This window comes from Grus americana, chromosome 6 (genome assembly GCF_028858705.1).
Source record: "Grus americana isolate bGruAme1 chromosome 6, bGruAme1.mat, whole genome shotgun sequence".
In the NCBI taxonomy this organism is placed as follows: domain Eukaryota; kingdom Metazoa; phylum Chordata; class Aves; order Gruiformes; family Gruidae; genus Grus; species Grus americana.
In genome coordinates this window covers 32128114-32142777 of record NC_072857.1, presented here as the reverse complement: position 1 = coordinate 32142777, position 14664 = coordinate 32128114, and the positions used below count along the sequence as shown (strand labels likewise).

At 38.5% G+C, this 14664-nt stretch overlaps 1 protein-coding gene across 5 annotated transcripts in view; it reads right to left on the bottom strand.

The window, feature by feature from the left end:
* HECW2 (HECT, C2 and WW domain containing E3 ubiquitin protein ligase 2) overlaps positions 1–14664 on the bottom strand; it is a 188848-nt gene that overhangs the window by 116373 nt on the left and 57811 nt on the right. The gene's annotated exons all lie outside the window — the stretch shown is intronic.

Here is a 14664-nt window from a genome sequence, read left to right as displayed (position 1 = left end):
GGTCAAAAGACATTTAGCTATTAAAAAGAAAAAACAAGTAGAACACTTGAAGATGCCAAGATTATTATTAAAATTTTGGGTTTTTTTAAAAAGAAAAAACAAAAATCCCCCCAAAAAAGGCATTTTCATATTTTGAGACTTTCCTCTTCCTATTCATTCCTCTTTACCCACATGACAAATCTTCAAAACCTCTCTCTCCTGTTCACTTCTATCTCCTATCACTCATCTTCAATCTTCTTTTTAATAACATTTGAATATACACACTTTTCCAGTGTATCACAAATTCTTCTGCTATTTTTCCACTTTTCTGGAAGTGGAGATGTTTTGAAATATTAAAACTAGCAAAGGGGAAAAATAAAGTTCAACTCATCCAGTTGTACAGAATTCATCACACACTGTACATGGTTCAGCATCAAATATTACAGAAAAGGAAAGAAACAAAAATTCAGTTCAATAATTCTACATATTCGTAAGTGACACAGAGATTACCATATTTACTTCACAAAGTATGTGGCACAGTCTTTCCTGACATGAGCAATGTTTTGGCTGCATACACAAAACATTTTATTTTTGGTGCTGGACGTCAGCAGGGTTCACTAACTCCTCCTCTGTCATGTTCCCGCACGCTCTTAACACCAGTGTCAGTGACGAAAAGGAAACTTTAGTATAAAGGACCTTCTTAAATAAGAGTCAGGGAAGTTAGTATCTTGTTTCTCTATGCAGAGTATTATTCGATAGATGTGAAAATCCTGGGTGACTTTGAGATCAGAAAGGTATATGAGAAATAGCCACCAACTTCCCTACAAGCCAGCGAAGAACACAGGGATCACCCAGTTGCTGCAATCCTCTTTTTTTTTTTTTTTACCTCCTCCTTTTTTACTTTGTGATCTGGGCAACATACACCCTAACAGTTAAGTCTTAAATGTCACAGTGGAAGGGTTATACTCCCTACTCAGGAAGAGCTCTGACTTGCAACTGAGCAAGCACGTACATCTGCCTGGGTACCACCGCCCTCCACACTAGGAGATAGGCGAGATTAATTAACAGATTGAGAGTGCGCTATCAAGTTTTCTTCTGTCCCACAACTAGAGATTTATGTAATTTTGAACTATTGTATACAGTGGTTTTAAGGCAGAAAAATCACTGCAAAACAAGCATCATGCAGGAGGATTACAAGTTAAAGGCAAAGTTTTAATAAGAGGGATGAAAAAATTTCCTTCAGCTGCAGAGCAGTACGCTGTACCCGGGGCAGCACTGGCATTTGTTGGAACATATTGAAAATTTATATGTGGCAGATGGACAAAGTCATCCATGTTTAAGGACACACGAGAACTCACTTGTACTAGCTAGGACTATCCCACAGTTTGAGATGAGAGCAGCCTGAGAAAAACATTAACTCCTTTGCAACAGTCCATTTTCTTAAGTTCTAATTGTTATCACTCTGGTGAATCAAGGACATGGTCACAGTTTCTGAAAGTAAAGTAAATCACAAACCTAAATGCTGGATAACTTCTCTGATCCTACTCATAAATCCACGTCTAAAAGTCATGATTTAAACAATGATCCTAACATATGACATAACTTAAAGCAATTGAAATCAATTTGCAATGAACAAGTTAAACTCACATGTGAATGAGCTCCTATTATGGAAAAAATACCTCCAAAAATTCAAGGTGTAATTTGTAAGCTTTTTGAATATTTCTACATTTAGTGAAACAGTACTCTGCTACTCAGCATCTCGAAGAAAGCTGGCAGGTTAATTAAGAAGATTTGTAAAGAGAGAAATAGGAGACTCAGATGGTAAAAGGGGAAAAGGCGATTGCTATAAAACCTGAACTATAAGGAAAGATGGACTGGAAAAAAAGAGCCACTACTTTAATTATTTACAGTCTGAAAATGGGATAAAAACCTTACACAATGCTTTTCTGCGTACAGAAGGAATTGCTTATCTGACATTTGGTTAATGATTCCCAATGTCTGTCATTAATAACATAACTAACAGTACACTAGCACGTACATCCTACCAGAGACTGAAAATAAGAACTATTCTGCCACCTTCAATTCCCACTAAGTGTCACTGAAGCGGCATTTGCATCCAGACTATACTGTAAAGACAATACCCATGATTAGCTGCGTGTACCTGCCCTGACATGAAGCTTTGGCTCGCCAGGCTGAATGTGACCAGAGGAGCGATTTCACTAAGTATCAGACCAAGCTGCCAAGGAATATTGTTTCATGAAGGCAAGGTGAAATGTGGAAACTGAATCAAAAGCATAGGAAAAATGTAGGCAAAATATAGGAAAATATAGTATCAGCAGATACTAACTTTAGAAAAGTATTTTAGTTGAAAAGTGAAACCTGTACCAAAGCTGCTTATCCGTATCACAGTGTTTTCTTCAATACTTGACAAGAAGCTTAGAGAGAAATAGGACTGATTTCTCTTAATCTCTAAGTGGCACAAGTTCAGGATTATTTCTATCTAAATATATTCCTCAATTACTAATCATAGAGGAACCGGAACTGGAAAAAAGTTCCACAAAATACAGATCAGGAAAATCCTCTTGCCCAATCTTCTTCACTAAAGCAGACTGAAAAGCAATGTCAAAGCATTTCTGACATGCAGTTAAATATTCAATAGTTTAAAAAAAACACATGAATGAAAGTCTGGGAGTTCCAGCACAGGAATAACCAAAAAATTCCCACCCCAGTATGCAAAAGAAACCAGAGTTCACATGCTGCCCTGTTTATCTTACTCATAACGGTGATTCATTTCTTGTTTATGTAGTGATCTTCTTTTATGTGGCTTATGGCTCTTACTAGCAGCCTCTTCCCACAGCATTTACTGTAAACAGACTGTACAGGGCTGGCCCCGAGAGCACGACCGGTCACCCACTGGACAAGATTTATGTTCTAAGCGGGTGGCTGAGGGTGCTCCTGGGGAAGCGACGATTAACACGTTTCTCAGGGGGATCAGCTTCACATCACCACACTGGAACGTCACATCACCTGTGAGACGAGTGAGGCGAGGATGTGGGCAGCGTGGCAACCCACTGGCCAGGGCTAGGCAGGGAGAGCCCTCAGGAACTGCCCTGCACCTGAGTGTCTGTTGCTGCACGCCAGATGGGCAGGAAGAACAGTACGGCCTGGAAGAACAGTACGGCCCAAATGGCCCCCAAATTTTCCCCCCCATTCATAGAATCATAGTATCATTTAGGTTGGAAAAGACCCTTAAGATCATCGAGTCCAACCATTAACCTAGCATTGCCAAGCCCACCACTAAACCATGTCCCTGAGCACCACATCTACGTGTGTTTTAAATACTTCCAGGGACGGTGACTCAACCACTTCCTCAGGCAGCCCGTTCCAGTGCTTGACAACCCTTTTGGTAAATAAATTTTTCCTAATATCCAATCTAAACCTTCCTTGGCACAACCTGAGGCCATTTCCTCTTGTCCTATTGCTTGTTATTTGGGAGAAGAGACCTACACCCACCTGGCTACAACCTCCTTTCTGATAGTTGTAGAGAGCAATAAAGTCTCCACTGAGCCTCCTGTTCTCCAGACTAAACAACCCCAGTTCCCTCAGCCACTTCTCCTAAGACTTGTGCTCTAGACCCTTCACCAGCTTCCCTGGTCCTCTCTGGAAACATTCAGATGATGCTTGGTATCTCTCTCAAATGCCACTCCCATGCTGAGATAGGCCATCCACTTAATTAGACAGGCAGAACAACACATTAAGAATATGAAGAACAGAAAATATGCTGGTTTCACAATTCACTGTGTGACATCATTGCTTTGTTCAGTACAAAGATCTATAAATGCTCCAATAAAGTAAAGGGCTCAAACTGACCAGGTGTGAGCTCTAAGTGGCTGAGAAAAGAAAACGCTTTTTGAATAAGTTCAGAATCTGGGGATTTTTCTCCCCACAGAACTCAAAACTAACCTATTCTCTAGGATAAGGTGTAACTACAGTCCATTTGCAGCTATCCATACGCTGGCTTCAAAATTCACTGTCAGCTGCAAAACCTGCCTAAGAAGCTGGGTGATGGTTAACCGTATGGTTAACTCATATGCTTAACCAGCCTGCACTTATCCTGCTCTCAGTACTAAAGAGCTTTCAAGCTCCTTTAGAGCTGCTGTGTACCCCTACCAGCAGGGCAGAGGGGCCCTCCCAGTAAAATTCACCAGCTACTTACTCAGCACAATTGTCAGTACCTGATTTTGCCTGAGACAAAAGAAATGGACTCCATAGCTCTTTAAATTTCCTTCCAGACCTATAATCTAGTATTTCTACAACTATTTGGAGACACAGAATTTGTCTATAAAAAAATAATATTAAAATCAGACAAAACTGACATGAAGCATCCTTTTCTATACAGACAGAAATAAGAGAAAAGCTTAATCTTTCTGACCAGATGCTCTTGTCATTCCTCCCAGAATATTTCCAAGAATTTCTACTCATCAAGTTTGCTGCGATCCACATAATGGAATTTCTCTCAGAAGGTATTTCACTGTCTGATTATCAGGATTTTCCCCCATTAGCCAACATTTTATCAGATTTGAGTTAAGCTGACACGTTTGGATGCTTCCTATTCAGCCACCCAGATAAAGATGAATATGAAAGCTGTCACAGTATTCAAGAGCCAAGAAAAATCAATTATTTGGGATCTCTCTTTTTTTCCACTCTTTACCAAGTCGAGGGTAATATGGCCTCTTTACTTACATGACCACGGCTATATCCTAAGTCTTTAGGATGGTTTAGTACATGAATTAACTTGTATCATGTAGTGGAAATTTAATATTTTTTTCAGTAGATCATGAAGTTCAGTATTTCAAAAAAAATATAACAACCATTATACTACATAACTTGCACAGTTCTGAACATCAACATCAGGCAGAAAACTGATGAGATCCTTCAGCTAAAATAAAATCATAACTGTTCAATATTGCTACCTAGAATGCTTGAGTGCTCATTAGCTCTGCATGTTTTAAATAATAAATTATGCAGGTAAATGATATGAATAAGTCTAGTGATGGATAATCTTGGAGGAAAAAACCATTCTAAACCTAGAGAATTTGAGATTGAAATAAAAGCAAAAAAGAGATGTTATAAACTTGAAAAATCACATCATTAACACCTCTGACACCATTTTTCTTTTTAATTACAAGGATACTGAGGATATTTCAGAGAGATTAAAAGGGAAAGATGTCTCTTTTTTCCCCAGTTCTTCTAATTTGCACACTTGACAGTAAATTTGTATTCACTGCTTTTCCTTGAATAACCAGTTCTGGATATTTCTTTCATTTGGGGTACTCTTGAAAATATATTAAAAATGATAGGAAACTACCATCATCACTGACGCAGGCCAGGTAGCTGGCCTCCTCACTGAAGAGTCAGAGGTTCCTCCAAAAAGCAATTCATAGTACCAAAATCACTCCCTCTCTTGATCCGTGAAGGAAGTTGGAGTAACCACAGACTGAGCAAAAGAGGACAGAATCTTGTCTGAATGCCCTTTTCCTTTGTGCCCTGCTCTGAGCCATGCCCAAACAACTGGCAAAATAACAAAATAAGCAAACTGTGCTGAGAATAGCCTGCCTTTGGTCTGCTAACTCATCCTCTGAACTTGCTGCTGGGAAACCACAACTAGCACTGGAATTTACTTCTGGAAAATATATTCAGATGTTTTAAGGTAAAGCTAAAAATTACTGTGCTGAAATTTCACAGGGATGTTGCCATACAGGAGAGGGAAGGAAAAAAAAGGAAAGAGAGAAAGTGCACATACTGTAGTCTCCTTCGGACTCAAATTTGGTGACTCAGCTCAGATGTTAAACATCAGCTCCGATTACAAAACCACCATATAATTTAGACTGGCTGAAAATCTTCCCTAAGGGAAAAAGCATATAGTTCAGCATAAATAGACTATTTTTTAAAAATAGTCTACGCAGCACATTATTTGGCCAGAGAATAGCTCAGTTAATTCAGAGTGTAACAGAATATCTATTTCAGACCTTTTCAATGCATTTTTGTACAGCTCATTTGCAAACTCAGTCCTATAAACTTTTGCATCTAGCTGGAAACAAATGTCGCACTCATCATGTTACCTTAGCTGCTTGAGTAAGGGTCTTCCATCCCACCAACTGCAACTCCCTTACATCAGGCAGCAGTTACTGCTCAAGCCCATTATGAAAGCCAGTGTGAAGGGTTCTGCATGTTTTTCACAGGTCTACACACCCTGCCCAGCAGCCCATCAGGCACTGCGTGCTTTCAGTACAACTTATCATATTAATTCTCACACAAAAGCTTCAGCATGGGGCTAGCTGGTACGCAGAAGATCTGGCCACTGGACAAAAGAGTAAAAGGTCATAAATATGTATCCAGAGACTAGTGTACACATACATACATAAACATACATATAGGTTGGCATGCCTGCAGTTACACCAGTTTTAGAGTGTACTTACTGACATACTGTGTGGTCAGGGTAGACAAACGTCCCATGTCCCTGCACTGCTATCCCCACAGCTAAGATGGAGTAAGCCAGCCCTAAAACATTTCAAGCTAACTCAGCCAGGTGAACTGCAGTGTTCAACACTGAGAGCTTGGATAACCTGTCTGAATTTGCACTGAAGAGATTATGGAGGGTTCATACAATCCTTTCTGTTGCGGCTGCCAGGCTGCAAGATCTGGCTGGCCTGCAGATGTCTCTTGTCTGTGGTCTAAAACTCATCCATGTCTTTCACCAGAAGTAGCAATATAAGAACTGCACATAAATGTAAGTGAAATGTACCAGATACACTCTTATTCTCTAGACTACTCACATGAAGCAGCAAAACTTGATATGAAATTTTAGCACAAATTCATAGCCAAGAAGCTATGCTCCGTACGTATTTTAAAGCCCCTCAAACTACCCCTGGAGTGGCAACCACATTAACCAAGATCACTTATTTCAGTAATCTTACCTGTAGCACCACTCCTCAAAGAGTTGAGTTCACAAATGAGGCAGATACTGAAGGTAGACATGTAGCCATTAAACCCAATGTATCATGAAACCATGCCCTTGGATAATTCACAAAACAATATTACTCTATATAAACTTTAAAAATTAGAATCCCCGCTGCCAGAGGTTTGATATTCAGTGCTCATGACACTGATATATCTGCTGCCAGTTGCTGTCGATTGGTTGTCCTGAAGAATTTCCCTTGAAGTACTGATGCAGTTGCTCTCAGTTTAGCCTTTTGATGTCAGGTCACACAATCCATCTGAAATATAGTCCCCTTCAAATGTCTATACCAGAAAGACAGAATAGAATCTCTGTGAGAAGCTACTTTGTCACAGGGTGGGAAAATGTGAATTTACTGTAATATATGTTCATACTTATCTATGTGAAAGCCTGCAAGAACATAGTAATGACAAGAAAAATGGGTAGCCCATTAACTCTCTTGAAACTCCCTCCTGTCTTTAGAATTTCCAGACCATCAGCAGAACCAGCCCAGAGTTCCCCAATTATACATTCTCTCCCAGGGCTTCTTCACAATAAGGGACAGTAAAGACCAAAATACAGATCTTTTACAGAAAAGAACAATTTAGCATTTGTCTGTCCAGGAAAGTAAGGAAAGTAAATAAACATGTAACCGAAGAAAGAGTACAATGCCAAAAAGCCTGACAAACAGCAAAGAAAAGATGTGTTCCTTTAAAAAAAGAAAGAAAAACTGCCAGGCCAAAAAAGCCACAATTCAAAAAGCCATTTATAAAATAATGCACTTGACAGAAGTAGTAGTACAATTATTTACTACTTACTACCAGAGTAGTTCTGCAGTTTCATTCTAAGTCTCTGCAATGCAGATACTATTCAATGAGTGTCACATCCATAAATGACAGCTGTTTTTAGTGATACTCAGAGCCCGATTTAAGTATTTATTTGGCAGTTATTAAAAGCTAGTATATATACTATGCAATAAGCAATTTTATAAATTTATTTTTATTCCATTTTAAACTGGAAATCCATTCTATACTGACAGAAATACCTGGAATATACAATGAATATGAATGAACATTCATTGTTCCACCCATCTGGGTCCAAATCCAATACAATCATTCCTATTATCAAGCCTGCACAAGCTCAGTTTTCTACCATATAAAATTGATTTCACTCACTGTAATGGTATCAAACCACCACAGAACAGATACATCTCTCACACAGAGAGATTCCCACGTTATCAGGAAACACAGGAATGCTCTTTTGCTCTCAAAGCAGCACACCAATTCATCATCTTATTTATTCATTTTTGTCACAAAGGAGATGTTATCAACTTGAAAAACAGCATTTCTTTGTGTAAAACATACATTCACTGACTTCAAATTCAAGAATTCCATAACTGAAAGATGCTAGCAGACTAAAATAGAATAAAAAAAGAGTGCCCACTGGTCTGTAGATAAGTAATTTCCCCAATTCTCCATTTTTTGAAAGTTCTAGCCTGGAAAAACTGACTGGGCAGCGGGGGTGGAAGATATCTAAAAAAGACTCAGTTGGTCTCCTTAAAGAACAAAGTAAAATTAAAAACCAAAACCAACTCAAAGCTTTGTGTACCTAAGTCTTATAAATAAACTATAGATACAATCAGTAGATTAGGAAAACAGGAAACCATTATTTTTAGAAACTGACAAATTTTGCTGGAATGAATCTAACTGTCCATCAGTATACATTCAAATTTCCATCCTCCTGTCCCTTTTACCTTTCTGGTATTTCAATTAGGAACATTTTACCAGTTATAATCTCCCCCCAAAAAAGACTGCATTTCCATAAGGATTTGAGGAGACTCTTTGGCTGAAATAAAACGTCAGAACATTTCTGCTTGCCTACAGTTCAATGGAGCTTTTTGCCTGATAATATACTAAGCAATCAGCTACCAAAGATGTCCCTGAAACTAGCAGGAGTAGCAGAAGAACTGTTAGGCCAGCTCTAAGGCAATGACTTTTGCTTGCTGATGGTGCAAGGTATGTCCTTAAAGAGGAGGTGCCATTAGCAAAAACATTTCAATACATTCGATGCGTAACACTATTCCTAGATTCACTAGGAATTTCTTTTAATCAGCTTTTCTTCAATTCCCTGTATTCATAGCACTTCAAAACACATAAGAACTTGTAGCTAAAAGGTAAAAGTTAGCCCCATATTCATATATACTTTTTTGAGCTGAACTTACAGCATTACCACAGTAACTAACACACTGCTAAAATGCAGTGCTAATTATGTTCAGTATATTGTTACAAATATTGCAGAGAATCAAATAACTATGAATGTAATCTTTGCAGAAACTAGCGATGTTAAGCCCTTAAGATTTCCTCCCCTAGAAAACTTACCTGCTCTACACTCTTTTAAACTGTTTCCTTATAATCTGCAAAAGAACAGCCCAGAATAAGAAAAAAATCCAGCTATTTGTCTGCATTCTGTTGGTACTGTTTGCCTGTACTATACAGAGATGCTGATCTTCAATAAATCCAAGTAGAAAGTCAGTAGGGCGGTACACCAAGACGTTGATGATACTACCCTCTGTACTTACAGGATATATCACTTCTAATACTCAACATGCTTTGGCTCTAAAACAAACCAGTTCTTTTGTTTGTCTTTTACAAACCAGAAAATAATGACATACAAACATTTCCAAGTCTAACAACTTGTTTAAAGAAATGCAAATTGCAATTTTATATCCTACTTCAGGTTTTCCCCAGAAATATAATTTAGCTCAGAATTTCATGCTTGAATACTACGGCAGAATTCTTATGCACCAACTGCTTAACAATTTTTTTGAAAACACTACTTAAATAATTTTAAGCTGGATAATTCAAGAAACGGAGTACTTCATTTTAGTAAAAAGAAGTCAGATTGGTATCTAGTTACTCTCTCCTGGACAAATGCTCTTCCATAACTGTGCAGGTCAGATTAATTATTTCATATCAAAAGGTTATTAACAGAAGATGCCTGCATTTGTTGTGGTGTAGCAAGAACATCAGTAGGACACTTAGACATACTCTACGCCACACAAAGTCCCTGTCTGCTTCATGCTAAACATCTGCAGTGCAATCGCTGAAGCTGTCAGAGGTGAGGACCACAGCTCTGCAGAAACACAATCTACTTCAGGTGACAGGCTAAAAGCACAAAGAAACACCCTAAATTTCAAAAGAAAGAACTAGAAGACAAAAGGGAAATGGACAGAAAAAAAACCCTTTCCCTATTTAACAGTTTACTGATTTACAGTTTACGATCTGTAATCACACTCAAGAGAAGAGAAAAATAGTTAAAAGCCCTCAGGAACTCCCCTATGACAAAAAGATACTCCTGCGATGACTCGCATGCACCACCATCACCTGCAAGCATACCCAATACACGTTTGTCTGCGCCTGGTCTGTGTTGTCTTCATGAGAAAATTATTTGAGCTAGAATGCAGACCATTAGGGAGTTAGAGATATCAAAGCTATCACCGCCCATGCTTCCTTGCCTTGTGAGTACACATTACAATTCATTATTTAGTTCAGTGATCACATACTGTAATTTTTTTTCTTGCAGGACTACTGCTGCATTTGCTGCTTTCCTTGGCTCCTGCACTAAATGAAGCAGAAATCCTTCAGAATCTAAATGAACAATTAACGAAAAGACAACAATACGAAGTGGGCTATATAAAGATGAGGCCTACTATGAATTAATACTTTTACTATTAAATATGCATGAGTTTTTAATAAGTAGAGCTAAAAATAGAGACATGTATCACAGGATTTCTCCAGGCTGTACAATTTTCATTCATCTTCATCCTGCGAAGAAATGGGCCATTGCTAAAAGGACTCTCACTGTGCATTTTTACATTGTTGTCATTGGCCCTAATTCACCATTGCACACACACACACACAAAAAAAAAAAAGCCTCTGGGATCCAGGCATAAAGGATTCTGAAGATCTACACCCTCTGCCATAAGGTTTGGAGGAATCTGCAGCAAACTCTGTGGGTTTTCATAGCCCATTCACCCATCTACCAACAGGCACATGTCTCAGCAGCCTAGTCCCTATCCCCAATTTCTGTGTTGAGAAAGAATCCATTTGAAAGATGACTTCTGCATCATAACAAATGGCAGCAGATGTAACCACTAGACTTAAATAAAACTGAAATAACTATTTACATCTTTTTAATCTTAGTATTTCATTTTTTAAATACACATTCTCCTCGTTCCTTCATCATCTCACCAAGGAAAGAAGTCTAAAATTAAGCCAAATGCAACAAATGCAAATATTCTGTTTGCATTTTAACATTCATTTCTAACATCATGTCACCTTACAGATATAAATGAACAAAAGATTTTAATAAAGACTGCGCTAATTCTGGCTGAGAGTGAGCACATTCTGGAACACAGCACAATTCTATATAAATCCACCCCAGGGCGTAGGTGCTACAGCACCAGGAAACGGAAGAAGATTGAAATCAGTGTTTATAAATACAGCCAAGAAATCCTAGCACACATACCACCAAATATATAAACAGAAGTTAAGACAATCTCATCTGGAGCCCTAAATTTCCTACACTTATTTATGTTGAGGATTTTTTTATTAATTTTTTTAAGGCATTTTGGTTTGTGTACTCATGTTTTTAAAAGGACCTTGGAGTATTTAAATCAAAGCACGCATATTGAGTTAGCAGTTGCTAATACTGTGTGGTAAAAGGAAACAAAGAAATCATAGCACACTGCATTCTAGTATCATCTTAAATTACTCTGAAATCTGTATTAAAAAATCATACCATAATGATTTTTATATTTTCTCTATTTCTCAATGTATAACAACAAAAAGTAATTTAAACCACATCAGATATATTCCTAATTAAAAAAAACCCCACCACCTTACAGTAGAGCTATTGTTGAGCTTCGTATGGATAAATATGCATTTTTAAAAATGAGTTTATAAAAACAAAGACATTTGTATCACCTATTACCATTTTAATCTTTTTTCTGAGATTCAGTACAAGAGGTGTGACAACACGACAAGGATTTTCACTTCAATGTCCTTGGCTTAGTCTTTGTGAAGACAATTTAGATTTTGAGATTTTCATAGACATACAGCTACTAATTCAGAGTAAAACTGACATGACTTTCTGGAAGCTCAAAATATTATGGGCAAAGCACACTTTTCTTCCCCCCTTAGAGCTTCATCCTAGTAAGCACTCAAGATTTATGTTTGGTTTTCCTAATACACATTATAGTCGCAGTGATCAGAGACAGAGATTTTTTTCAGATGTTTCAGAAACAATCGGTCTTTTACCACAGCTGTAGAAATACACAGAACCAGGAAAAGAAGAGACACATCATTGACATCTTTCATTATTTTGGTGCCTTTACTATTCACAAGTGCACTCTGGACTTCAAACAAACATCCCTCCCCGACCATCCAGGATCCAGGGTTTGCAGGGTGTCAAGGGTTTGGGGTTTGGTTGGGGTTTTTTTTGGTGGGTTTGTTTTTTCTTTTTCTAAGAAGTAGTTTAGGATTTTTCATCTGGTACAATATTAGGCCAATCTGTTGTTCCTTCTTCTGTCCTCATCCAGAATATGTTGTCTCTCAATATCTGATTTCTCTACAATGGCAGGACGAGATTCCCTCTTAATCATGTCACCACCCCTAAGCTCTCCGAGTACCTCAAAAGGAGTATGCTGCAGCATGATCCACCAACAACCTATTTCCTCCAACACAGCTCAGCCTTCAAAATCCCATTTGTCCTAGAGCAGCCATCTCTCGGTCTCTGTGCACACTCCGAATACCAAGCTTTAACAATATGGTTATTAATCTCGCACCAAGCACAAGAATTCCTCCCATCCCTACACTCTGGGCACTAGCTTGCAGGGATGGCCATTATAGCAGGAGAGGCAACAAACCATACATTCAAGGTAAAGTCTGTAGTCCGGCATCCACTTCCAAAAGGTGAAAGATGTCAAAAGCTCTATGTCTATCACGTAAGAGAAGCATTCACCGCTTTGGTATATACAGGGAAAGTTTTCTTAATGCTCAATAGGGTACTCCCCTCCCAGTTTTCCTGTCTGTCTCCCACTGGTAACTGAGAACAGCATAACAAAATAATAGTTACTCTGAAAAGTATTCCTGTATTTCCTATCTTCTCACATCATAAAAATGAACAGGAAAAGATACAGCTAGATATACTTGTGAAAATCAGGGACTCTAACAGGGACATCAGCTTTGACTTTGGCTGATAATTTGAGTAGTGAGGATGACAGCTACAGCACAGTGACAGAGGGAGAAGAAACCTCCTTTCTGGGTACCATTTTGCAGATCTCAGGCAAAACCTGGCCCCAGAGAATGGTGAAGTCAGATTCATCTAAGAGGTTTCCATTATGCATGAATAAATTTTATTTATTCATTTATTTTAAAGCATGAATAGGGATTTTGAGAAATAGTAGCCTCTTTCCCTCAGGAAAACAAGAAAAAAAAAAAAAGCTGGCAGCCAGATGCCCAACTCACACTGGGACTGTACGGTGGGGGGAGGGAGCAGCTTATTGTCCTTCAGTATTGCCTATGCAAATCTCCTGCCTCTTAATATCCAAAGAATAGTATGAAATGCTTTGGTTTAATCTAGAAAAAAAACCTGACTGAAAATAGTTAACTTGATCAAAACCAAATGACATAAAAGAAGAAAAGGAAGAAAAGTGGGGGACACCCTATCCTGGTTGGTTGGGGGTTTTTTTCTTGTTAATGGAAATGTCCCTGCATTTTCCCACATTTGGAAGTCAACTTCACAGGGTGACATTCCCAAAAAGTAAGATGCAATGCAGCTTTCAGGTTAGATAATGCCACTGCCTCTGTGTCAGGCCTTCACTCGTGCCAAACTGTCACAGCCAACCTCTGTCGTAGGTTATTACTAAGCAGAATTAAAGTGAAATCTCTAGAAACAAATGCCTGCATACTGACTGGACTTCATAGTTTGCCAAAACTACAATGTCATTATTTTAAGACATATGAATGAAGTCTCCTATCAACACTGCTGGTTAGCTGGTGGTTTTCTATGTAGTTTGAGACTGCTTTGATTTTGTTTGTCTAATAAATGACTCTATGATTCCAGTCAAATTACTAATTATTAGTACTAAATTGTTTTCTCCCTATGATGTAGTTACAGTAGGTCGGTAATAAAAAATGTCAGGTTTAGACAATCACCCTTCCATCAGGTTCCAGAGCAGCAAGTTTAAGCTGTGTTTCCTAAACAGCAGTAGCAGCCCAATCAAGCGAAGGAAGTTGTCATACTCCACTAACAATCCTACCCCACCCTGTAATGTATACACAAACCTCGGATGAAAATATAAACAAGTCTTACAGCTGCCAACATCAAAAACTCAGGAAGGATGCTGGAACTGCAAAAGAATACCAGTTATTAGACAAAGAAGTGATACAATAGAAAAAACACTTTTTAAAATAACGCTGCTAGAACCTAGAAGCTGAATGCCTCAGAAAGTCACAAACATCATGAGAAGCAGCTGCCATCACAACCACATGAGTTGACAACACAGGTCTGCTGCTGAGGTGCTGTAGCTTTATAGACGCTGAGGAATCAGATCACTTGTTCATTCAAAAAGCTTCACTGGAAGCCTTTCGTAACACCCTGCAAGACTCCAATACACAACCAGTGAT